Here is a 27,002-nt window from a genome sequence, read left to right on the forward strand (position 1 = left end):
AGCACTGTATGTAAAGAAGAAGCCAATCATGAAGAATATAAAAGTATCTGTAATTCCACTTGATCCTCATTTATAGAAATTTTTACAGAAACTATCATCTTATTGAAAAGGCAAATAATGAAATGAGATGTTGTCACTGTGAGATAACATGGCTGCCAGTTTACAGGTGAGGAACCACAAATTGCACTTGAGCTTGAAATCTCAAGCTTAAAACATCAAACAAAAGGAAAGATCGAGGTGATCCAGTGTTGAAGATACTCCCACAGAAATTTCTTTCATAATCCCTTGATATCGAGTCACCTAATTTAATGTTGATCATCTGTTGTGGGTTGTCATTACAAAACAAAAGTATTAAAAATGGACAAGTTTTAATATGATTGAGTCTGATATGCTTAAGGAGAAGGTGGCCAGAGTGGGGACATTTTAGAAATTTAAAAAATTGAGTGACAATTAATAAAATAATAGAAGTCAAAACCTAAAACATTAAAAGGAAAGAATGAAATGTGAAGACTTTCTCTAGAAAGATGTTCTCTTGGCTCATGGATATAGTGGCTTTCTATGGTAATTACACAAGGAGAATTTAGAGCTGGAGATTATATATGACACAGTCAATTAGTAGGTTTACTTTAGTTAATTATTTACAAGTGTGTATAAGATGAAAAACAAAATTCTAGAAAAGGTGAAGAGTGTAACCAGGAAAAGTAATCATCTTTCTTCTAGGGTTTTCCATTTTGTATAGACGTTAGACTAAAATACTCACTAAATCAAGTTTTGTAGCTGAAAGAAAAAAAAATCATGCTACTTACGACTTAGTGGGTACAACTGTACTCCTGACAATTTCTCTTGTAATTTTGTTAGAAGCTAAAAAAGCAGACGATCATTATCTTTGAATATAAACACTAGCATTGAAGTCAGCAGAGCTCTTAGAGAAAATAAATCGAAAGGCCTCATTTACAGTTTGTATAGAAAACATAATTCTCCTCCAAAATCACAGAAATCAATGAGTTAACTTCAAAAGTTTTTTCTAGGGTTATCATTACAGGTTGCTTGAAAGAAAAAGATGCATATAAATTTTACTTTTTAAATTAGAATAAAACACACAAATATAGAAAGTTTGATTAATAAAATTTTCATTATTGATTATTTAATGAATAAATAGACAATTATGATAGTTGGAGCTAAGCAGAAAAAGCATGGAAATAATTTTCAATACTGAGAATAAACAGGCATTTTCCTGCATGGTTCAAAGCAAACACTGGAAGAAGTCACCAGTATTAAGCAAAGCTGGGATTCAATCTGTATTCAAAGTGTCTGACTTGATTAAGTCAGAAGCCAGATGGTTTGTCCAGGAAAAAACACAATATTTTAAAAATTAGGCCTACTGGGTCTTTGGCTGTTTTATTGAGCTACAAGGAGATGAAGTGAGGGAGGAGTGTTTTTCTCAACAAACCTCGGTCTCTGGAATTTTATTTGGTATTTAGCAAGATGGTTTAACAGAGTTACACTCTTCATTGCCAGTGAATTCTGTCATTCAGCAAATGAAGGCTTTAATCTCTCTGGAAGATTTGCCACTGGTCTTTTAAAAACAGCTGTCCCAGAGCTAATGAGACATTGTGACAATATAATAAACAGAGAGGGCCAGATTATCCTTAGCTCTTTAGTTTTTTTCAACAAAGTGTTTATACAATCATCTGATTTCTATAGTTGATCCCTAATAGATGAAAGAAGATGCCTCAGGGAGTGTTTACCTTTTAATAAAACAAGTAGAAGAGAGTCCCATTTGGCTGAAATAAGTATCCACCTATAGTCTTTCCATCTATTTAATTTTGTGTCTTTGACTTTCCCCTAAGACAGAAGATAGAGACCATTATTACAACCACCAATGAAAGCTTTCACTATGACAGGGATGAACACAGATTAAAACACGCAAAGTAGACACAACTGAGAAGCTGTAAGAACTGTGTTTAAAGAAACAATGCCTAGGAATTTTTCCCTGCTCAGTTTACAAACAGAGATCTACCTCAGTGTAAGAAAAAAAAATCATTAAAATGGAAACATTCCAGAAGCAGTCCAAATTATAGGGAGTCTGAGGTCCCAGTTGATGACAAGAAATACTCAAGATGCTGCAGTAAATGCTCCTATTTACAGAGAACCCACAAAATTGACTTTGTCTTATCTAGAGACTAGATCAAGGTGTATTAACTAACAGCAGTTTAGAAACCTTGAGGTTCATAAAGGTATACTGCAGGAAAACATTTCATGCCCTCTACCCCTGCCTCAAATCCAATTTACATACATAACAAGATATTTCAAAAAATTATTCATGTGTAGATTAGCTCATTACTTTTTTGAAATATAATCAGATCAATTGTGTAGGTTTTCAATACGTTTGAAATGACACACTAATAGTTCATACATGTATAGCTCTTTCTAAAATTTGAAATTGCTTTTACGTCTGACATTTTCACAAATTTAAGGTTAGACTACCTGCACAATTTTCTAGAAGCAGATACAGAAAAATCAGATCTTTGGATAAGTAAAGCTCAGGGACAAGGTTAATGAAACTAAATATAGGCAAAGGAGTACCAGAGTCTGAGAGACATTGGCACTTAGCACCAAGGAGAAGTTAATAAAGAAGTATAGTGAATTAAATTAAGCAGCAGACTTTGAAAAGGAATAAGGTATCTGTCTTGTAGGAACAATATCTTACAAAGCAGACCCTTTTTTGATGGTCTGCCAGGAGTGGTACTCAAAATACGAGGGGGGCAAACTATCAGAATGGGCACAGTGTACAGTGCCAAAGCAGAGTCCTCAGGGAAAGGGCAAGAGTGGTAGTGGGTGCTCACTGGGCTCAGGGAAACATTATTTACCATTCAGCATATTGATTTTCCAACATTTAAAAAACTTACAGTGATACCATAACATACCAGCTAAATAGCAGTTATTCCTGTACCATCTTCAGCTGGATGTGAAGCAAAGCGTGGTACAAAGCATTCAGGGACTGGTCACTACACTAATATGCCCAGAAAATGCCTGTATTGATCTCTAGGTTGCCTGATGCTACTGGTGGAAATGTCTTTATAGTTTTTGGTCTTTTGAAGTAGAAATTGCTATCAAGTCATACTCTCCTATCCACACAGGTTTATTGGGCTTAGGTATTTACTTTCCTCCTTTATTCAAGGCCTCAGACATTTTTCTCTCCTTCCTCTTGGTCAGGGCCCCCTTGGCTGTCCATGTCCTGGTCCCCAAGTTGCCAACATCTGTTCTTTTGTAGAAGATGCTTCTCTGGCAACCATTCTGGCTGTTTCCACACACTGAAATTTTCTCTTTTCTTTTTCTTTTTCTTTTTTTTCTTTTTCCTTTATCCTATCTCCTCCTATTGCTCCCCCCAAAAAAAAGAAAAAAAAAAAAAAAAAAGAAAGCTGTTTAAAAATATCATGAGTCTACCAAAACATTTTTTCTTTTGGTGAAAAAAAAAATCAACTATTCTTAGCAATTGGGATATATTCATTAAGATTTGCTTTTTTTCTTGGCAGTTCCCATTGCTAGCCTTTACTCATAATTTCCTTCTATTCTTCCACAAATACTGTTGACTTTTTTTGATTCTTCTGGGTTCAAACTCCAGAGAGATATTGAAGGTCTTAAAAATCTAGATATTAGCTTGACTCTGAACTCTGACACTAGATATGTAACTTCGGCCAAGTTATTTCTCTTCTTTGAGGAGAATCATTCTTTTATTTATAGTGAGTTTGCTGTAAGTAGGTCAGTAAATACTAGTTATATATGCTGCAAGGAGGGAGGGAAAAATATTCTCAACTCTTCAGGTCCCTACTGGTCACCTCCAGAGACAGAATGAAAAGGGAGAAAATAGAGAAGTTCAAATGTTGACAGATTCTCTTAGTTCCTGCCTACACTAGTATGAACTCATCTCTCTACTATAGGAGAATCAGGTCCTATATTCAAAGTGAGGTTCAAGTACAACCTCTTGTTCCCTTAAGCATAACCAATTTTTGAAACCAGTATCAACCTTCTTATGAAAACGTGTTAAGCCAGTGGAATTATGTATGGGATAAATAAAACTATTTTGAAAAAGCAGTTATGAGACAACACCAGACAAATCTAAATTAAGGGAAAGTTTACAATATATCTGACCCATACTCTTTAAAATATCAGAAGTAATTGAGAAGGTTCCTTTGACTTGATTTCATAGAAAGGTCTTCATAGAAGTAATATCTCAATAGACTCCCTCTCTCCCCCCCATCCCAATACACTCATACTCCCTTAGAAAGAATAAATGAATTTTACATATTAAGAGTATGCAATGAAATCTAGAATATCCAAAATAACAATAACCATTATATTCAAATTTGTTTTAACACAAAAATGTATTAAGTTGTAAAATTAGCTAACATATTACGTAAAAGGAGTTACAAAAAGTATTATATGGTCCACATATAAGCTTCAGGAGTTCATTAACTAATGTTCTTAAGTAAAAGACCTAGAAAATCCAAGAAAAGTTTGGCCATCTCCTGAAGAATGGAAAGTGAACTAGTAGAGGAAAGAAGTAAATGACTTGTTATATGGCCTTTTCTTCAACCTTAGAGAGGCCTGAGAACTTAATCCTTGATTAAATATCCTTTATATCCTTTGCTTATTTTTGATGTGGTTATTTGATTTTTTCTTTTTTAATTTTCTTAAGTTCTACATAGATTCTTGTTATCAGCTCTTTATCAAATGTGTAGCATGAAAATATTTTCTCCCATTCTGTAGGTTGTCTATTCACTCTAATGATAGTTTCCTTGACTGTGCAGAAGCTTTTTAATTTGATCCAGTTCCATTTATTTATTGTTGTTGTTGCTGTGATTGCTTTGGCTGCCTTCGTCATAAATTCTTTGCCTAGGCTAATGCCTATAAGAGTTTTCCCAACATTTTCTTCTAGTAAGGATAAGGCATTATATGTAGTCAAAATGTTTGTACCCCCATAATATTATGAAATAAAAAAATAAAAATAAAAATAAATATCCCTTATAACTTTAACTCAAGGCATTTTAAGGAAATTATTGCTTAGTCCCCAAAATCATGAGGATCCAACTGAGCACTATGTACAAGATTAAATTCCTGCATCTATTGTTGAAATTGTTTATAGAAAAATAAGTGATGAATATTGATGAGCTGCAGAAACATAAGAGAATGCACACTCTCATTTATAGCTTGAGAGGCTACATAGTTAACTACAGATAAAGAGAAGAGGGCAGAGCAAGATGGTCAAATAGAAACCTCCACTGTCAATCCCTCCATATGAACACCAAATTAAACATCTATCCATGCCAGAAAGCACCTTCAGACATACAAAACATCAGTGAGCAATCACAGAACCTCATTTTAATACTATGTCAAGAAAAGAGCCACTGAAGCAGGCAGAAATAACAGGATTCTCCAGGATAGACTGTATGTTAGGCCACAGAAATGTCTTAGAAAATTCAAAAAATTGAAATCATATCAAGCATTTTCTCTGACCACAATGGAATAAAACTAGAAATCAATAACAAAAGGAACATTGGAAACTATACAAACCCATGGAAATTAAGCAATATGCTTCTGAATAACCAGAGGGTCAACTGATAGATTAAGAAGGAAATTAAAAAATTTCTCAAAGAAATGGAAAAAAAAAACCCCACAACATATAAAAACCTATGTGATGCAATAAAAGCAGTAATAAGAGGAAAGTATACAGCAATAAGTGCCTACACAAAAAAGTAGAAAAGTTTCAAATAAACAATTTAACAATGCATTTCAAAAAACTAGAAAAAAAAAAAACAAGAGAAAATCAACCCTAACTTAGGAGACTAAAAAAAAAATAAAAATCAGAGCAGAAATAAATGAAATTAAAATAAAAAATATAAAAGATAAATAAAATGAAAAATTGCTTCAATGAAAAGTTAAACAAAATTAAAAAACCTTTACCCAGATTAAATAAGGAAACAAGAGAGAAGACTCAAATAAATAAAATCAGAGATGAAAAAGGAAACATTACAATTGACACTGTAGAAATTCAAAGGATCAGTAGAGAATATTATGAGCAATTATATGCCAATTAATTGTATAACCTAAAAGAAATGGAAAAATTCCTAGATACACACAATGTACCAAGATTGAACCAGGAAGAAATCTAAAACTTGAATAAACCAATAACAAGTAATGAGACAAAAGGAGTAATAAAAAGTCTCCCATCAAAGAAAAGCCCAGGACCTGATGGATTCACTGCTAAATTCTACCAAACAATCAAAAAAGATCTATTACCAATACTACTTAAATTATTTCAAAAAATTGAGGAGAAGGAATATTCCTAAACTTATTCTATGAAGGCTATATCACCCTGATACCAAAATCAGACAAAGACACAGTAACAATCAAAAAAAGAAAACTGTATATTGCCCTTGCCCCACCCAAGCCAGAGCTTCAAGCATGTCCATCCCCCAGAAGGTGCTTACTGCACTCATTGGGTGTGTATATACCCATGCCCACCTCCCCCCTACCATCTGGCCAACACCGGATGAATGTTATTACTATGAGTTAAAACCAAGTTGATGGTGAGTACATGTGGTGCTTGTTTTTCCATTCTTGTGATATTGCACTTAGTAGAATGAGTTCCCCTCTATACAGGATAATACAAGAGGTGCTAGATCACCATTGTGTTTTTCTTTTTTTTTTTTTTTTGAGACAGAGTCTCACTCTGTTGCCTGAGCTAGAGTGCCATGGCATCAACCTAGCTCACAGCAACCTCAAATTCCTGGGCTCTAGCAATCCTCCTGTCTCAACCTCCCGAGTAGCTGGGACTACAGGCATGCGCCACCATGCCCGGCTAATTTTTTCTAGATATTTTTAGCTGTCCATATAAGTTCTTTCTATTTTTAGTAGAGACAGGGTCTCGCTCTTGCTCAGGCTGGTCTTGAACTCCTGAGCTCAAACGATCCACCCACCTTGGCCTCCCAGAGTGCTAGGATTACAGGCATGAGCCACCGTGCCTGGCCAGATCACCATTGTTTTTGGTGACTGAGTAGAACATTTGTATCCCCATAATATGCTGAAATTTAAAAAAAATTAAAAATCCATTAGAAAAAAAAATAAAACTGTAGGCCAATATCTCTGAGGAACATAGATGCAAACATCCTCAACAAAATGCTAGAAAACTGAATCCAACAGCACATTAAAAAGATTATTAATCATAATCAAGCGAGGCTCATCCCACAGATGCAAGGATGGCTACACATAGGCAAATCAATCAATATGATACATCATATCAATAGTGAAGGACAAAAGCCATATGATCACTTCAACTGATCCTAAAAAAGCATACAATATTTAACATCTCTTCATGATAAAACTCCATAAAACTGGGCATAGAAGGAACATACCTCAACATGATGAAAGCCATTTCTGACAGACCCACAGGTAGTATAATATTTAATGGTGAAAAATTGAAAACATTTCCTCTAAGATCTGGAATAAAAAAAAAATAGATGCCCACTCTCACCACTGTTTTTCAAGAAGTACTTTATGTCCTGGGTAGAGCAATCAGTCTAGAGAAAGAAATAGCAGACATCCAAATTGGAAAGGAAGAAGTAATATCATCCTTGTTTGCAGATGATATGATCTTATAATATCTAGAGCAAACCAAAGACTCCACAAAATACTTTTAACTGACAAATGGACTGGGCAAAATTTCAACATAACCATACAATACTCAGTAGCATTTCTATATGTCAACAGTAAGCAATCTGTAAAAGAAACCAAGAATTTAGTCTCAGTTACAATGTCTACAAATAAAATCAAATAAATCAAATTTATACCTAGGAATAAACTTAACCAAAAAATGAAAGATCTCTACAATGAAAACTATAAAACACTGATGAAAGTAATTGAAGAGGATACAAAAAAAAAAAAAAAAAAAAGAGAAAGATATTCCTTGCTCATGGGTTAGAAGAATCAATATTGTTAAACTATCCATACTAACCAAAGCAATCTGTAGATTTAATATAATCCTCATCAAAATACTAATGACTTTCTTTGTAGAAATAGAAAAAAATATCGTAAAATTTATAAGGCAACACAAAAGACCCAGAATAGCTAAAGACATCCTAAGCAAAAAGAACAAAACTAGAAAAACCACATTACCTCATTTACAATTATATTACAGAGCTGTAGTAAAGAGAAATGCCATGGTACTGTCATGAAAAGAGATACACACACCAAAGGAACACAATAGAGAACCCAGAAATAAATCCATATATCTATAGTATATTTATCTTCAACAAAGCTTCCAAGAACATACACTGGAGAAAGGACAGTCTCTTTAATAAATGATGCTAAGAAAACTGAATATCTATATGCAGAAGAATGAAACTAGATCTTTATCTCTTGTCATATACAAAAATAAAATCAAAATAGATTAAAGTCTTAAATCTAAGACCAGAAACTATGAAACTACTAAAATAAAACATTGAAGAAACACTTCAGGACATTGGTCTGGGCAATGATTTCTTGAATCATTCCCCCAAAGCACAGGTGACCAAAGCAAAATTGGACAAATAGAATCATATCAACCTAAAAACTTCTTCACAGCAAAGAAAACAATCAACAAAGAGACAACCACAGTGTGGGAAAAAATATTTGCATAGTATCCATATGAGAAGGGATTAATAACTAGAATATATAATATAAGGACCTCTAACAACTCAATAGGAAAACATCAAATAATCCAATACAAATTGGGAAAAAGGTCTGAATAGACATTTCTCAAAAAAGGACATATAAATGGCCAACAGGTATGTTAAAAAAATGCTCAGCATCATTAGTCATCACAGAAATGCAAATCAAAACTACAACGTGCTGTTATCTCACCCCTGTTAAAAGGGCTTTTATAAAAAAGGCAATAATAAATGTTGGCATGTATCTCTGTCTTTCAGAATATAAATTAGTACCACCACTATGCGGAACAATATGGAGCTTCCTCAAAAAACTAAAATTAAAAATAGAACTACCATAGAATCCAGCAATCCCACTGCTGGGTATATATCCAAAGAAAAGAATTCAGTATATTGAAAAGATATCTGTGCTTCCATGTTTATTGCAGCACTATTCACAAGCACTATAGCCAAGATGTGGAATCAATTGAAGTGTTGATCAGTGGATGAATGTGGTACATATACATAATGGAATATTATATAGTCATTAAAAATAAAATCCTGTCTTTTGCACCAACGTGGATAGAACTGGAGAACATTATATTTAGAGAAATAAGCCAAATCTCTCATGTTCTCACTCATATGTAGGAGCTAATATTAAAACAATTGATCTCATGGAGTCAGAGAGTAGAATGATGGTTACCAGAGGCTGAGAAGGGTAGTGGGGTGGGAGGATAAAGCACGGATCATTAATAGGTGCAAAAAATATAGTTAGATACTTAGACATAATGAACAGTATTAATTGCATAACAAAGTGATTATAGTCAACAATAAGTCAGGGTATAGTTTAACATAACTAAAAGTGTGGAATTGAAATGTTCCTAACACAAAACAATAAATGCTTAAGGTGATGGATACCCAATTAATCCTGATTTAAATAACTCACATTGCATGCCTGTGTCAAAGCATCACATGTATTCTAGAAATATATACAACTATTATGTACCCATAATAATTAAAAGTAAAATAAAAATAAAAATCAGAAGAGATTCACTTTAGTGCTTTTTAATGTGTCCCTCCCCCAGACGGTACTCACCACACACATTAGGTGTGTATATACCCATCCCCACCTCCCCCGCTCCCATCTGCCCGACACCCAATGAATGTTATTGCTATATGTGCACTTAAATGTTGATCAGTTAATAGCAATTTGGTGGTGAGTACATGTGGTGCTTGTTTTTCCATTCTTGTGATACTTCACTTAGTAGAATGGGCTCCAGCTCTATCCAGGATAATACAACAGGTGCTAGATCACCATTGTTTTTTGTGGCTGAGTAGAACTTCATGGTATACATATACATATTTTATTAATTCCCCTCATGTATTGATGGGCACTTGGATTGTTTCCACATTTTTTCAATTGTGCTGCTATAAACATTCTAGTGCAGATGTCTTGAAGCTCTGATTCCGGTGGGGCAAAGGCAATATACACAACCTAAACATTTATACTCCTGTAATATGCTGAAATTAAAAAAAAAATTAAAAATAAAAACAGAAAAAAGGAATTTTTAATGTGTTTACTATGTCTTAATTTTTTTTGGTTTTAAAGTTAGTATATAGCCATTTAAAATTGGAAATAAAAACATAAAGAATAAATAATTAAAATCACCTTTTCATTCAGTCACTAGACATAATCAGCCATGATATTCTATTTCTTAATGTTTAAGTACATTTGGGATTTTACTGTGTGGACAGTTTTATGTACTAGAGTTACATTTAATATTACATTTTTCCATACCATTAAATATATATAAAATATTTAACTTTTATAAAAATTTGAAGATATGTTAGATTCAGGAGTCCTAAGCTGCAGCTTCTCCGTACATATACTAAGTACTCCTTGTGTGACTATGAATGTCTGAGGTGCCAAAGATTGATACAAAAATGAGCCTGAGAGTTGTTAAGACATTCATTATGCTTTAGATGAGAATGCTTTGTAGTATTCTATTCTGCATCTGTTTCCAAAAGGTACACAAATTTGGTGCTGTATGAAAACTGCCATGTCTTATTAGTTTTAACTGTAAATCTAAAATCAAGACCAGTGCTCCTAATCAAGTAAAGTAGCCCTAGGAGCCAGAGAATTAAAAAGCATTTGGTAGTTATGCTGACTTGCCTGGCCAAAGTGGATCTCTACTTTGACATTGCCATTTGTAGGGATCATTTCTTTGTTTTCAGTCATCTCAACTTCACAGTTCTGAGGCATCTTGACTTATGGCTCTTTAATCCCTCTATATTGAAACTGTCATCAAATCATAGTCATCTATTTATCTTCCAGGTGACTCTCACACCCATTCCCCCTTGTCTTCTCTCAGAAAGTAATCTGATATAAGCTTTTATCCTTCCAAAACTTTGCACTTCCAATAGAGTTGCCTAATTCTTTTTCCTTTAGGCTCTTATTTTTTTATCCACTTTTAAAAAAGGAATATTTAACAAACGTCTTTGAGCAAAGTGAGTCTAAAAGAGGTTCATAATTTAATGAAAGGCTTAATTCAAGGACCTGAACATTTCATTGAAACATCAAGATCAACATACTAAAATTATCAACATTAGGTGTCAATTTTTCTAATTAAGTTTAAACAAAGCCTACTTGGATATGCCCTAAAGGATCTTAAATGAAGTAAATGAGATTTAACAAGCCTGAAAAATGTTTTACTTTGAATTACAGGCACAGCTTCCCTACTTGTTTTAAAAAAAGTATGTTAACAGGGTGCAATACAACGTATTTAAAAACAATTGAAACTGCTTTAGCAAAATATAGTTACTATCTTAAGTAAACTTCTCTTTTTTGTTCAAAAATACTGAAATTGAAAATTCCAATAAAAATTCTTATTTCTACATACAGGGGCTTTATTGATAATTATAATTAAATAACATAGCATTTTCTGAGTACCCGTTATGTGTAGGGCACCAATTCAAGGAAGTCTATTTAGCCTGCCTTGAAGATCTGTCCTGACATTACATGGCTAGCCTTGTTGTATGCTATAAAGGAGCAGAGGCTTATTAGGTCAAGACAATCTATCCACTGTTCTTAAACTTCCTTTATTTTGCTGATGTACTTGTGTTACCTATAATGATTTCCTATTTCTTACTTTTTATTGCAATAATCCTCATCCATTTTCTTGGATCCCATGTGTTGTATGATGTCTTCACAATCCACCAGAGTAACCTCTTCTGATCATTTTCAGTAATCCAATACCATTCATATTTTTGATACCTATATTTTGCCCTAAAGTGTTATGTAAATAAATTGTGCTCAATGGACATACCTGATTATTTCTGTTTTGCTGATTGAGATCAAGAACCAAATTTTAATCATCTTAGATTACACTCCTTGAGTTAATCCAAATGCTTCTAATATCATAACCTCTTGACGAGTGCTTGTTAGTCAAATATAAAGGTAAATATTCATTTTGTCTTTAAGATGATGATAGTATTTAAGTCTGACCCCTCTGGACCTTCAGCTTGGTAGATAACCACTTTTTCAAATATTTTTAATGAAATTTGTCTATTAGCTTCAGTAGAAGTTAGATATAGCAGGTCAAGTGGAAGTTGTCAGTGTGGACACACTTCTCAGAACAATTGATTGCAATCTACACTGTAACTTTGTACTTCACATGGTGGCCCTTGAGTGGAGAAATATTAAAAAAGAGGTAGGATAAAGTTTTATCTTTTCCAGGGTATTTGATAGCCTTCTGACTTTTCTGTCCATGAAATGATGGCCAGATTCTCTCTAATTCTTAATAAATGACATATTTAAACAAGTTTGCCTAATCATAGCATATCTAGATTGTTCATATATAGTTAAAAAATCCTAAGAATAAGTAAATAATAATGGAAATTATGGCACCCAATATTATTTATGATCAGAGAGGAATCAATGAAGGTAATGCTTCTTCTTAAGTAAAGGAAATGAAAGAAATCAAAACTTAGTTGACTTTTCCTGTAATGATGAATATCCTTTTCTTTGTGCAGTGCTTTTTCTCTGCTTTTCTTGGTTACTATTAAAACCAGAAACATTAGGAAGATAATTGTCAATGTTGCCAAACACTCTTTTATTTTGAACTCCCATTTTTATTCCTGTATTACAAGGATTATAGATGATATAATTATATACGGTTTTCTTACCTAAGAGAAAATGTTTAAAAATTCATTATCAAGCTTTCCTTAAATCATGTTTGCTGAATTATTTCTTTCATATTTGTTCAAAGTGTTCAAATTTTGTAACAGGAATTGACTTATGGCATTACAACAAGATCACCTTCTGTTCCACCAGAATAGTTTTGGAAATTTTCAGATACATTCTCTCCTGTGTTTTCTAATGTTCTTTGACAAGTAGACCATAAAAAAAAAATTGGATGTTATTTTTTGGTTTAATAGATTGATTCCTTTCCTGTACTCCTTAGGTGAACTCCCCAGATTTTATTTTTTTCCTTCCTGAGGGGAGATATGGTTGTCTGGGTTAGGCTTAAGTTGACAGTCAACATTCATATTATTCCTGCAATGGGATTCATAAATGGATGTAATTCTTTGAAATATAGTACATTGCATGCTTATTTGTGGATATAAAATTTTTAGCAGAATAAACAAAGCCAACTGTGGATTTCTTGTAGAAAAATAGCAAAGTAGAACAGAAAGAAAGATTTGATTAGTCTACCGTCTATACAGGAATGGGAAATCTCACGCCTAAAACACCAGATCATCTTAAATTGTTGAAAATCCATTCATACTCAAAATTTTCTGAATACCAACTGAATGCAAAACAAAGAGGTAAAGGTTATGGAAAAACAATAGAGTTCTGAGCCTTTATTCTAGCACTTTGGGAATTTAAAATCTACTTGGGTAGATTATTTTAAGTGTATGAACATTTGTGAAATATTATTAGAATTTAACAAAGATTTCAAGACTACCAATCCATTAAGAATTGGCCTGGTTGAAATTTTAAGTCATAGGCTATATTTATTTCTAATGTGGACATTATCCACATACTCTGTAAAGCATACAAATCTACCCTAAATTCTAATCACAGTTCCATGAGAGCACAGCCAACTCTCTTTAACAAAATATCTGATACATTCACTTGGAGCACAAAATCTCATTTACTATAGTTCAATAAATACATTCTGCAAAATTGACAAGACACTAAAGAATATTAGTATAAAAATGTATATATACATATGTTTCCTTCATGGAGATTATAATTATTTGGGGAGAAAAGATTTCTACACATGAAACTAGTTAAATATTAGGTGGTAAGGAAAAAAAATGGCCACTATTATCTGCCTTACCAAACACGAAATCTGGCAAACAAACATTTCATTTACTGAATGAATGAATGTATGATGGACAACACCTGAAATTATAAAATTTATTAACGACATACAATGAATGGAGCTGTAGATAAATAAAAATGGCTATACTCTTCATATCTGATTTAAATCAACTGTATATGTGTACAGGCCTATCCTGTGAAAACTCAATAATCTAAGAGAATACCAAATATTCTACACAGAATACGTACATGTTTTAAGGCAGTGGCCTTAAAACATTACATTTCTAAATTTTGTATAATGATATTTGGTCTATTAATTTTCAGTACACTTAAAAATAGTGTAATTAAATATAAAACATTTTACTCCTAAAGCTTTAGGTATAACTATTTATAAAACACCTCAAAATATAGTTTAATCTCTATGAATCATACCAAAAAAAAAAAAATTTCTCCATCTTTCCCTTTCTTATCAGAGGCCCATAGCTGATTTGGTGAAATAATTACTCTAAAAGTCATATTTAACACATTTTAAAACTATTCATTACAGAAAAAATACTGTAAGTAGTATAACAACTCCTTCAATAAAGATCAACTCCTAGTGAATTTGCCACCCCATTCAGAATTATTTTCTGAGACAATGAGGAAATTTTAATACTTACTAGAGATATTTAAAATTGAGAAAATATTTATTTACATCACAAGGTTATTGTTTTATATTCAAATATAAGAATCAGATAGAGCCAAGATAGCAGACCAGAAATACCAGCTGCCAGATCATCTCAGGATAAAAAGGTAAAGTTTTAGATGAAAAACAACAAATGAACAAACATAGATTGGGTGTAATTCCAAGGGAAATGTACTATAACCTACCAAAGATGCCAGAGGAAGTAGTTGCGGAGCAGAACAAGAAGCAAGATATCGGCAGAGATCAAACTCCAAGAAGCTTGGAATCCAGCGAGAAGGGTAGGTAGAGGGATTTGTTTCTCTCTCCCCCACATCTCCGGCAGTCAGTGGGCTCCCGAGCTACTGGAGAGCCCTTGTACCCTCATGAGCCCAAGAGCTGCTGCTGCCATTGAACTGGGAGCTTCTTGAGGACAAAGCACCAGCCTGCCAGTACCCTCAGGGCTGCTTACCATCACCGCAGCCCCAAGCAGGTGCCATATTGCTTCTCCACCCACCATGCACCTTTGTCCTGCCCAGGGGGCTTCAGGCCCTCAGTTTTTGTCTCTGTTATTCCTGCACAAATATTTCCCAACTCTCGCCCAAACTGTGGGAGCCAAAGGGGGCTGGTGGGATCTGCATGAACCCAGAGCCTGGACATTTTGGGCAGGCTGCCTTCAGGATAGCAGAACAGAGATGACCAGAGTGCTAGCTTTCTTCCATTCAGACTCTTCTACTCACCTTCCTGTCCCTTACCTGTGGCTTCCAAAAGAAACAATTGAGCCAAGAAACTGCTCTTCCATCTGTTGGTGCAATCACAATGCTGGGGATTCCACAGAGAGTGGGGCTCAACCTTTTTTACTTAAAGACCTCCAGCGGACTAAGCGGTGTACAGAGTGTCAGCTCCCTGCACACCAATCCTCCCCATTGCTCCCTGATGGGCTGCTCCATCAGAGTGGGGTGCACCCGGAGACAGAAGGACATCAAACCTGCTTGAGCAACCCATAGGCAACTTGAGACCAGCACAATTCTCTCCTTGCTCCTGGGCAAGTGATTTACCCCTCTAATCTTCAGTTTTCTCTTCTTTACAATGGATTATAACTGCATGTCAATATCTTGACCTCACGGAGTTGTGAGGACTAAGATGATTGAATTTAGTGTTTAATATAGTACATGCTGCATGGCATTTACTCAAAAATATTAACTGAAATTCTTATCATATGTTGAAATAAAAAAATACAAGGAAAGTGTTTATTACAAACTATCATATATTTTAAAACTAATATTGGCTTTTTGTCTTTACTGAGTTTTTTAATGACTATTGAGCGACTTGATATAGTTACACTCCTCTAGAAAATGCTTTACCCTTGGTTATGTAATATAGTACATACAATTCAGAATAACATTGTAAGGTTTTGTTTGTTTACTTGGACTTACTGTTTTCTTTGGAAAAATTAATAAATATATATAGGCACCAAAAATAAACAAAGGCACTTCCTACATATATAAAAATAAACATAAAAAATATTTTATGTATCAGATGAGCTATTCAGCTGAGATCCTTTCTCAAGCATTGATATCAAGGGATAGAATTCTTTTTTCTGGTGACAGTCTTGAAGACCCAGATTGGCTGTATTAATCACAATCCCCTTTGAAACATTTTGCAAATACATAGGTGACTCATTCCTCCCTTAGTGCTCCTTCCTGGATTTTAGGAGCTTGTTATGCTTCGCTCTTATCAGTAGAGCAAAAAGAATACTCTCCCTGACCAAGCCATGACTGTGTGTGTGCTAGCATTTCTGACTTCCTTTCTTCTCCAGCATTGCATATTTTCTTTCCCATTAACTATATTTTATGACAAAACTAAACTATGGTATGATTCTGTATCTTCAGAAAGGTTCTGATAAAATAGCCCCAGTCCTTTTTCGAAAATCACCTGGTTGCAGTTTAGTTCCCATTTTATAGTTTACTCTAAATGGTTTAGAGGCTTATGAACTCTGGCTGAAGAGATGCTTTCAGGATTAAACCCCAGTCTCAACCCATTCCATCCCACACTCAACATATTCTGTGTCTTCTGTTTCATTTTAAATTCATGTGGTACTTATGCTCACCTTCTCTCCCATCCTCCATTCTTGTTCTTCTGAAGAACATGTTGGGTGTCTGTTTCCAGATAACTTTTTTCTTTGACCAACTAACTTAGATATAATGTTTGGACTTTGATTCATCTAATTTTCCCTGGTATACTGCAACAACTTCCCATGCTCTATCAAGTCTGTATTTATTTCCTTTAATTTTAAAATTTCCATTTATAAAATGCTAATCTAGCTTCCAAGAAGTTTATTAATAATATTCCAGAGGAAAAGGGCATGAATCCAATCTTTCTGTGTCCATGTTCTTGTCATATTTTTGTTGCTTAAATCATCAAATTACTAGCTTAAAAAAATTCTCCTTAGTACATAAGCTAGTTGAATTTATTTCTGTGCTTTGCAACCAAAAGATACCCACTCATTTTCCTGTAATAGATCTAATTTTCTCAACACACCAATATGGTTATTTTTAAAATTTCAATCATTTTCTTACTCTTGAGATTTAAAGGAGCTACCACCTAATATGAATTTGATATTGAGAAACATGCAATTGTCTTTAGATAATGGCCAATTTAACATCTTCCCAGAACCCATTGAATGATCCTCATTGTGTTTGAAACCTTAAAAAAGCAAAATTTACACATCAATTTCTTCCTAAGGTTATTATATAGATCTTATTTTATTTTATTTTGGTCCTTAATGTTGCTGTTAGAAATCACAAATCGCTTGCAAAGTAATCTCAGCCCAGATGTTCTATGCCTGACGTGGGAAATGGGACCCTTAAAAGCTCTCCCTCACTACTCTTCTCTTTATTTTCTCTGTTTTTGTAATAATTAGGGAAGCAGCAGCTGCTTCTATCTATTGCCTCCCTGTTTCAGAATTATACTGGACATAGATGATAATGCCCTTCCTATTACTTCTTTATGGGATATGCAACTGAGTTGGAAAGAGAGCAAAGAAAATATCTATGAAAACATCTTTCTGATAATTGGATAATTCAAACGTACTAGTAATATCCTCAACCTGTTAGAGCTAATGGTAACTAAGAGAGTTTTCCCTTCCTGCTATAGAAAGAGAAAGAGTGAGAGATGTGGATACTCTAATTAAAAAACAAAATGTGTAGGCATGCTGTCAGGCTAGAAGGGATTTTAATATACAAACAGTGACTGCATGTGTTTGACATACATGGTGACAGTTTGAAAGGCTTTATATATTCACCACATTTTCATTAAAATTGAGCATGTAAAACTAGACATTCTATTACTAGATCATAAAACCAATATATCCTCGGTTGTTTCTTGAAACGAGATTTTCACAAATTTTCAATTTTAAGAATATAATCTTGGGAAAGGTTCTGAGGGGCCAATCAGGAGTTAATACAAAAAATATGCTCAAAGAAAACATGTTTAAGTTAAAATAAAAAGTTGTTCTGTTCCTTCAAATAACATTACTCAATAGAAATAAAATTCTTAATTTAGCATGAAGCTAGGCAATAATCATTATTCTGAATATCCACAATATTTAATAATAATCCACCAAAGTTTTAGTTTATAGTAATGTCAGTATATAGAAGGGAACTTTTTAATTCTTTTTAATCTGCTTTTAGGAGACAGCGGATTTAATCCAAAAGTAACAAAAATAAATATCAGAATAAATTTAAAGTAAGTTAGCTTCTGAGGCTGTCTGTGATTTTCATCTCATCTCCATATAGAGTCTTCTTTCATTTAGAGTGACCTCTTTCAAGTCTTCATTCGATCAGTTCTGCTTCATTGCCTCTTTTCTTTCATTCGATCAACAACGTGGTGGTCTTGTATTTAGCTAGGATATTTCTGTAACTTTTATTAACAAAAGCTGATATTTAAAAAGAGATTTTAGATTAACCAATTCTCTTTACAATAAGTACCCTTTTTTCAGTCAATGCACTTAGTTTGAAGTTTTACTTCAAAATGAAATGAAGGCCACATGAAGGATAAAAGCTAACATAATGGCACCATGCACTCATTATCTAAGATTGTGCTTTTGACATTTGCTTTGATGCCAAAGGAATTTACTTCCATAGTAACTATAGAAACAGATTGTACTATGGATTAGAGCCATTTCTATTAGTGATTGCTGAGGAATGTATTTGATGTTTTGCAATGAACACTAATTATACCAACTATTTAGCAACAGATTTCAAATGGAGCAATCCTGTTTGGGCAGTCAGATTTGCATAGTAATGTGAACTCTCCTACATTCCTCAAAGTATTAACTGTCACTGGTTTAATAACAAATATTGAATAGTCATCCATATTAGTCCAAAGACTGAACTAATTACAATATAACATTAACAGATATAATTGTCAATAGAGTTATAAAAGGTAGAAAGACATAGAAGCTAGAATCTGTGTCAGTAAAATAGAATTTGGGGATTTGCAAGTAACCAAGCCAGAAATCAGACAACTTTGAATTCTAAAATAAGTCCAAGGAGAAATAGAGAGGCTTATGAGGAAACTGATGGTCATTACCAGATGATTGAAGAGAATTATGAAGGAGTCACTATGCCAGACACCATTGTAGATATTTTTAAATCTTTTTATTCAGACAACATATAAAGTTACTTCTAAAATTATAAAACTTTATTGTTAATACAAGGCAAACATTCTCTGGGTGGTGGTACCCTAGAGTTTTTAAATCTTGAGATCTTTGCAATTATTTTCCAGTCAGCCCACGACAATATTTGCTACAGAATAGATAACTGGCACAGAGAGAGGGAGCATTAGATGTAGAATAGGCATCTGGCATGAAGATAAGGGGCTAGAGACATTGAAATAGGAGAAAAAAAGTGAAATGATGACTTTTACCTAAATATTTAATGCTAAATATGGGACACGGATAACACTGCAACCCCAACCCTCCTCTATGGAAGGCACCTCTAGTTGATTAAAGTCTTCTTTCAGATCAAACCAAGATGCTTCTCAGCTCAGAATTCTTGAGCCACTTTTGATCAATGTAGTTCAAAATGAATTGAAACCAATTTGATTGTCTAAAGATTCCCCAGATAAGAAACAAACAAACAAAAAAACTAACTTAAATCAATAGTACGGTATTATCAAGGATTATCAAACCAGAAGTAGGACTGAATAGCACAGAGCTATCAAAATAATAAAAGATTTTTTTTTTAATTCTAAGCATTGCATTTGGAAAAAATGATTGCACACGTATGCACAGATATCCTGGAGTTTAAATAACAGAGGTGCAATTATTTCTACTTTTATGTATAATGCATGCTAGATGTCCCCCCTTGTCCTAGATATAATATTTTTAAAAGACTTGGTGTACTGTCACCCATGATTCTCCAAATTAACATTGGGCAAACATTAAAAAGATTTATTACAGACAATTGAATAGGGACCAAATTGTACTCCCCAACAGGACACAAACTATATGTACCATAACTGGAGCATTATTGATTATCATTTGTAAAATCTAAGCCTCATACTTAACAATTCCTAAATACTTCCACATCTTTGCAGATGCTGATTGTTCTGTCTGTAAACGTTTAACCCCACTTCCACCATCTCCACATGTCTTATTCCTTCAGGATTCAGCTAACTATTACTTTTGCCACAAATTTTTTCTTTGTATTTCTCTGAGTAGCATTGTCTGGGATCCCTTGCAATCCTATAAATGTTGCTTCTATAGCATTTTGCACACGTTTCCATTGTTGGATCACTTGTGTTTCTACAACATTTGACCATGAGATCATTAAGCACATACCATATTTCTACAGAACACATTTAATTTATAGCCAGTAATGCCTTTAATTATAACAAATTGAAGGGAGATGTGGGAAGGAATGAGAGCAGACAGATAAGAAGGTGTAGGTAATAAAGCTAATAGACATTTCAGATACAATAAGCACATAGCGAAACACTTAACTTCATAGTCCTGGCCAATACTGCAGTTCCCTCTAATTTGCTTCCTCCAGAAATGGCATTACTTTTCACTCAGTTGTGTAGATCTAGAACTTTGTAATAGAGAGTCTGACTCCACTTCTGATGTTTAATTGATGAGAGTTTTAAAAACACTCCCCCATTTTCCCTTTGTATCCCAACTCTGGTCAAGCTAATAAACCCTTGGTACTCCTCCTTTGACACAAGTGGGAGATTCATTCATACGATGAATTGTAACTTTCACCCCAGTCCCACATGTCACTACAATAAAGCCCTACACCTGGTTCCTTTCCTGCTTTCTCAAGTTATTTTAGGCTTACTTGTGAGGACTACCCTTCTTTCTTCAGAGATTTCCATTTAGGTAAACAAGGGAATTTTTTTAACCTCTTAGTGTGTCTGGCATCATCGGTCTAGACATCCAGACGAAATTTGGGGCTGGGGCTCATGCTTTGATGGTTTACTAAAATAATTTTGCAAGTTGCTCTAATTTCTTTTTTCCTCATACACCTTATAAAACCCCCCACTTGCACCTATCAATTCTACCTTCAAATTCACAACCCAATTCTTCCTCCTTTTCAAACTCTCACTAGTCTGAGCCATCATCATAATTCTTGGGCCATTAATCACAACCTTCCATTTTTTCTTCTCAAGAGTTTATTCTCCGCACAACCACCACAGCAATATTTTTAAAAGATAATCAGGAGCCTACTGCCGCAATGTTGAATACAATTTATTGGCCTTTCAACACATTTAGAATAAAATTCTAATAATTTAACACCTACACGAGCTAAGCCATGCCCACTTCTCTGATCTCATCTTCTCCTACTTTCTACCCCTACACTCTCCCCTTAACCTACTTAACGTATTTCAGCCACACTGGTCTTACTGTTTCTCAATCTTAATAAAGAGACTTCCCCAGAGCACCTGTATTAGTCAGGGTTCTCCAGAGAAGCAGAGCCACTGGCGGGGAGGAGTGTTGGCGGGGAGAGAGAGAGAGAGGTATTATAAAGAATTAGTTCACACATTTATGAAGGCTTAGAAATATTATGATCTGCTGTCTGCAAACTAGACAACTAGGAATGCTGGTAATATATTTCCAGTCTGAGTCTACAGGCCTGAGGACTAGGAAATACTGTGGTATAAGTACCAGTCCAAGGATCGGAAAAGACAGATGGTTTAGCTCAAGCAGTTAGACAGAAAGTGCAAATTCACCATTCCTCAGCCTTTCAGTTCTGTTCAGGCTGTCAGTGGATTGGAATGACCCACATTGGTGAGAGCAGCCTGATTTACTCAATCTACCAATTCAAATGCTAATCTTATCCAGGGACACATCACAATCAGACCCAGAAATAACGTTTAACCAAATATCTGGGCACCTTATGACCAGTCAAGTTGACAGATAAATTTAACCATCATGTCAGCCCTGACTAAACTATTCACCATCAATTTAAGTTATAATGCATCCCTTTATACTGATTTATTATCTTTCCTCTTATTATTGCATTTTGTTGCTTTGTCTTTTGTTGTTTTGTTGAATATATATCCCAGGAAAATATACAATCCCAGGAACACATGGTTTTGTCACTCTTCATCACTGGAATATACCTAGTAACCTGAATAATATCTAGTTCACAAGAGGTACTCAATGAAATGCTTGTTGATGAAATATTTCTATTTTTTTCTTTGTCTATTCTTTTTTACACTGTTGATACTTATGTTAGCTCCCTTACTATAAAAGGCTTCATAAAGAATGAGGCGAGGCTCCTTTCACTGGCACATGATAGTACTGATGGTGAATTGATGGATGATTTAATGTTGCTTTTTGTTTACAGCATCACTGTCCAATAGAGTTCTGAGGATCAATACAATAATCACTGTATCTCCAAAGCACCTGTGCATGTCTCTCACACACATGCGCACGCACACACACACAGCAAATTAAATATATGTAATGAGACTGAGTAAATGGGAAAACAACCTGAATCAAACCTGAAAATATAAAAAGTCCATCCAGAAAACTTTAGAAAATGGTAGCAAAATGAATAAATGGGTAATTTCCACAATTTCAGCCTAACTGGTTTCATAGTAAGTTTACCTTTGGTTGTCAATATTGAGAGAATGCAGGATTAGGATATGGCATCAGTTTCCAGCCTTCTTCTCCTACTCTGTGCATAACTGAAATGCTACTCAGTTATACTTAATTTTCTTTAGCATTGTTTCACATGCAAATAACTGCTTTGTGGAAATTATTTATTTTTGTTTTTTATTGTTAAGATGCACATATATTTAATCTTGTGAAGGAACTTGTGGCATCTTTGCTACCTTCCCATTTTACCTATGAAATTGGATGAGGTCTCCCTTAAGTAGATACCTATTGATCGTGTCAGGCCAATCATGGACAGTAGACTCCTCAGTGTTGTTCAGTCAGAAGGAGAACTAACAGAAATGTCAAGGAGAGGGCTTAGAACTCTGGACTCTTCAATGTAGCTGCAGGATTTGGTGAGAAGCTTCATAATATTGTTTCCAGGTGGCAAGAAGTGAATAGATATCCAAAGCATAGCTGGGAAGAAAGGGAGATGACTCATTTAGCTTATAAAACATATCACCTCTTTCAAGCTAAAGTATAGTGATCTACTCGTAGGTTATGGAATCAGTGAAAGGTTTTGAGTCAGTCCAGACACCTCAATATATGTGTTATAAAGAGGTGGATTTATACTTCTTGTATTTTAGCATGATTTTTATCCTCCTCTTATTTTCTACTTTAAAAACTTCATTAAGAATACTCCAGCCTGACTCAACAGTGCTTAGAAGAACAAAACTAGATGACTTTTGTCCTTTCTCAGGCCAAAGTTTTAATGAATGAGAACCATTCCCAAGAACAAGGCATATAATATTAGAGGCTATTTTTATGAATGAACCACAAGTGGAAGGTGAAAGCTAGTGGAACAAATGCCGTAAAACAGTGAGTAAGAACAGGGCTTTGGAGTCAAATAGGGCAGCATTCAAACCTTGCTTCCCTCATTTCTTATAAAATATGGAGATATGATTTAATTTAATATCCTCAGTCTCTACCTGTATAAAGTATTTGAAACACAGCTTGCCTCATTAGGTCATTGTAGGATAAATATAATAATGTGTGCAGAGTGCTTATCACAGAGCTTAGCACATGCTAAGAGTTATAAAAAGGGAAGTCATTCTTAATATTATTGATTGATATTCCACTAAACATCTACCTATCTTTTAAAATTTTAGAGTTACAAAGGACTTTATATTATGTTTTCAGAAAAAAAATACATATTCACTTACCTATACGTATATACCAATAAATCATATTTTAATAGAATCATAATTCTTATTTACTTTAAGTGGGTACTCAGAGATGCCATAAACACACATTAGTTTACAAAAATCAAATACTTATAGGAGAATGATGAAAATAATCAGAAGCATCTGTTAAAAGTTATTTTCTTGATAGTCTCAGTATTCTTTTGTTTATTTATTTGTTTTATTTTGTTTTAAGGCCTGTGTCTAGCTTCAATAATTGCCTTTAGATTGCTATTTGGCATGATTTTTACACAACCTCACCAAAATAACAAATTACTTTTGTTTTACCCAAAACCTTGATCAATAATTTTAATGCTCCTTTTATATTTTTTATATCTTAGCAAGAGAGAGGGAGAGATCTGTATAGCAAATCTTAATGAACTTAAAATGGCCATATAGATCATACTGATTCAGCAACTTTATTTGCAAACACTTGAATATAAAATCACCCAGAAAACTATAAAGTTCCGCAACCTTGAAAGATGATATAAGAAGAAAACAAAGTTAAAAGACATGAGTTGTTGCTGTTATTGTTTCCCATGAACAAGATACTATGAAACAAAGAAATTCAAGCCAGACTCTAACTGCCACTTTAAGCATTCAGTTAAAATTGAGCACGGTGGATGCGGAGAGACAGGAACACTCATACACTACTGGTGGGACTGCAAACTAGTGTAACCCCTACGGAAACCATTATGGAGATGCCTTAAACAGATTCAAGTAGACCTACCATTCGATCCAGCAATCCCATTATTGGGCATCTACCCAAAGGAACAAAAGTCATTCTATGACAAAGACACCTGTACCCAAATGTTTATAGCAGCATAATTCACAATTGCAAAGATGTGGAAACAACCCAACTGCCCATCAATTCATGAATGGATTAGTAAATTGTGGTATATGTATACCATGGAGTATTACTCAGCTATAAGAAATAACGGTGATATGACATCTCTTTGGTTCTCCTGGAGAGAGATGGAACCCATTCTATTAAGTGAAGTATCCCAAGAATGGAAAAACAAGCATCACATGTACTCACCAGCAAGTTGGTTTCCCTGATCATCACCTAAATGCACATTTGGGAATGATACCAATTGGATATCAGACTGAGGTGGGGGGTAGGGGGAGGGGATGTGTGTATACCTACATGATGAGTGCGTTGCGCACCATCTGGGGAATGATCACGCTTGAATGTGCTGACTCGGGGGAATGGGGTGGGGGGAGAGGATGGGGGTATAACTACATGATGAGTGCAATGCGCACTGTCTGGGGAATGGACACGCTTGAAGCTCTGACTCCAGGGGATGGGCGGTACATGGCAATATATATAACCTGAACTTTTGTACCCCCATAATGAGCTGAAATAAAAAAAAAATTGTGCACAATGGTATAAAAAAGTATCAACAAACCTACAGATGAGGATACATGTTCGGCCTCAGCCATCTAGTCCCTCATGGAGAAAGGGAAACATTATCAATCAATAAGTTGTTTGCTTTGATCCATGGCCATTTTTCCTGAGTTATTGTAAAAATCAAGAAGGCCTTCAACTTCAATTCACTCCCTATTAAGTCTTTGATACTTGAACACGTTTCATTTTAGCTGATGCTTAAGAATTTTGGAGGTGAATACTGTTAATATTCTAATACAAGCAAACATAACAATCAATTATCCTCTTCTAATTTTAGTTATAAATTCAAAAAATTAATTCTCTTATCCCCTTTTTAAAATTGTCTATCTCTCATATAGTTAAACATTGAAATATAGAATTTTAATATAATTTTGAATACGTTCAAGCTTATATCCCAATGTATTTTATGAGATACACATTTCATTAAATATACATTCATTAAACCTTGAAGTTGGGGATTTGGCTCATTTCATTTCTGGAAAGTATTTGACAAATAGCTGTGTTGACAAGATTCATTCACATGTCGTCAAAACAATCAAGCAAATCAGAAGTAATTTCTCTAAGAACAAACTAACTTTATTTTATAATTCAAGTAAATTGGCTAAGAAGTATCCCTGAGAAAATGTTCTCACTTCTAAATCCTAATGTTAAAATATAAACAAATAAATAAAAAGAATGCCAGCCCCCAGAATTTCTTACTAAATTGCTCGTGTTTTACTTCTGTGGGCGTTAGCTTTAGGGGCAATGCATTTTTGTCTTTGTTTGGTACTCTGGAGAGGCTCATATGTGGAACAACACATCACACCACGTTTTTCCTCTGAAAATGGGAGAAAAACAACTATGAAAGGAAAGGTAGAAATAAAGGGCCAGTATATGGATACTATGTATATCAATACCCAGTTCTATCAATTTCAGAAAAGTCTACTGTCTTAGTCCATTTTGTGCAGCTATAACAGAATACCTGAGACTGAGTAATTTTAAAAGCATAATTTATTGGCTCATTGTTCTGAAGGCTGGCAAGTCCAAGACTGAAAAAGTTCAGCACCTGGTGAGATCTTCTTGCTTTGTCATCCATGGCAGAAGGACAAGAGAGAACAGGAGAGAACGAGAGATTGAACTTGGAGCCTCAAGCACTCTTAGTATCAGCATTAATTCATTCATGAGGGTGGAGCCCTCATGACCTAAATACCTCCCATCAGGCCCCACCACCCAACACTGTTGCACTGGGGATTGTTTCCAACATTTGCTTTTTGGGGCACATATTCAAATCATACTGTCTATCTATGAAATCAAGGATTTGAAAATTGTTACTCATGCATGACCCAGCGAACACCTGAAAGCTTTTTTATTCTTTAATTTGAAGATTGTGGCTTGTGTTTTCTACAACATTTATTAAAATATTATTTTGATCATGAGAATGACTGAGTTGTAAAACATTTAGAGACATGCTGTGCTCTCCAGATATTTTTTTAAAGATGTAGAAGTAATTCTGAAAACTACATCTATATGTCTGATTTTAATATCAGACAAAATTTTTGACCAAATATTTAAATAGTTGATTTGTGAGCCCCAGGA

The sequence above is a fragment of the Eulemur rufifrons genome, chromosome 7, assembly GCF_041146395.1.
Source record: "Eulemur rufifrons isolate Redbay chromosome 7, OSU_ERuf_1, whole genome shotgun sequence".
NCBI classification, from domain to species: domain Eukaryota; kingdom Metazoa; phylum Chordata; class Mammalia; order Primates; family Lemuridae; genus Eulemur; species Eulemur rufifrons.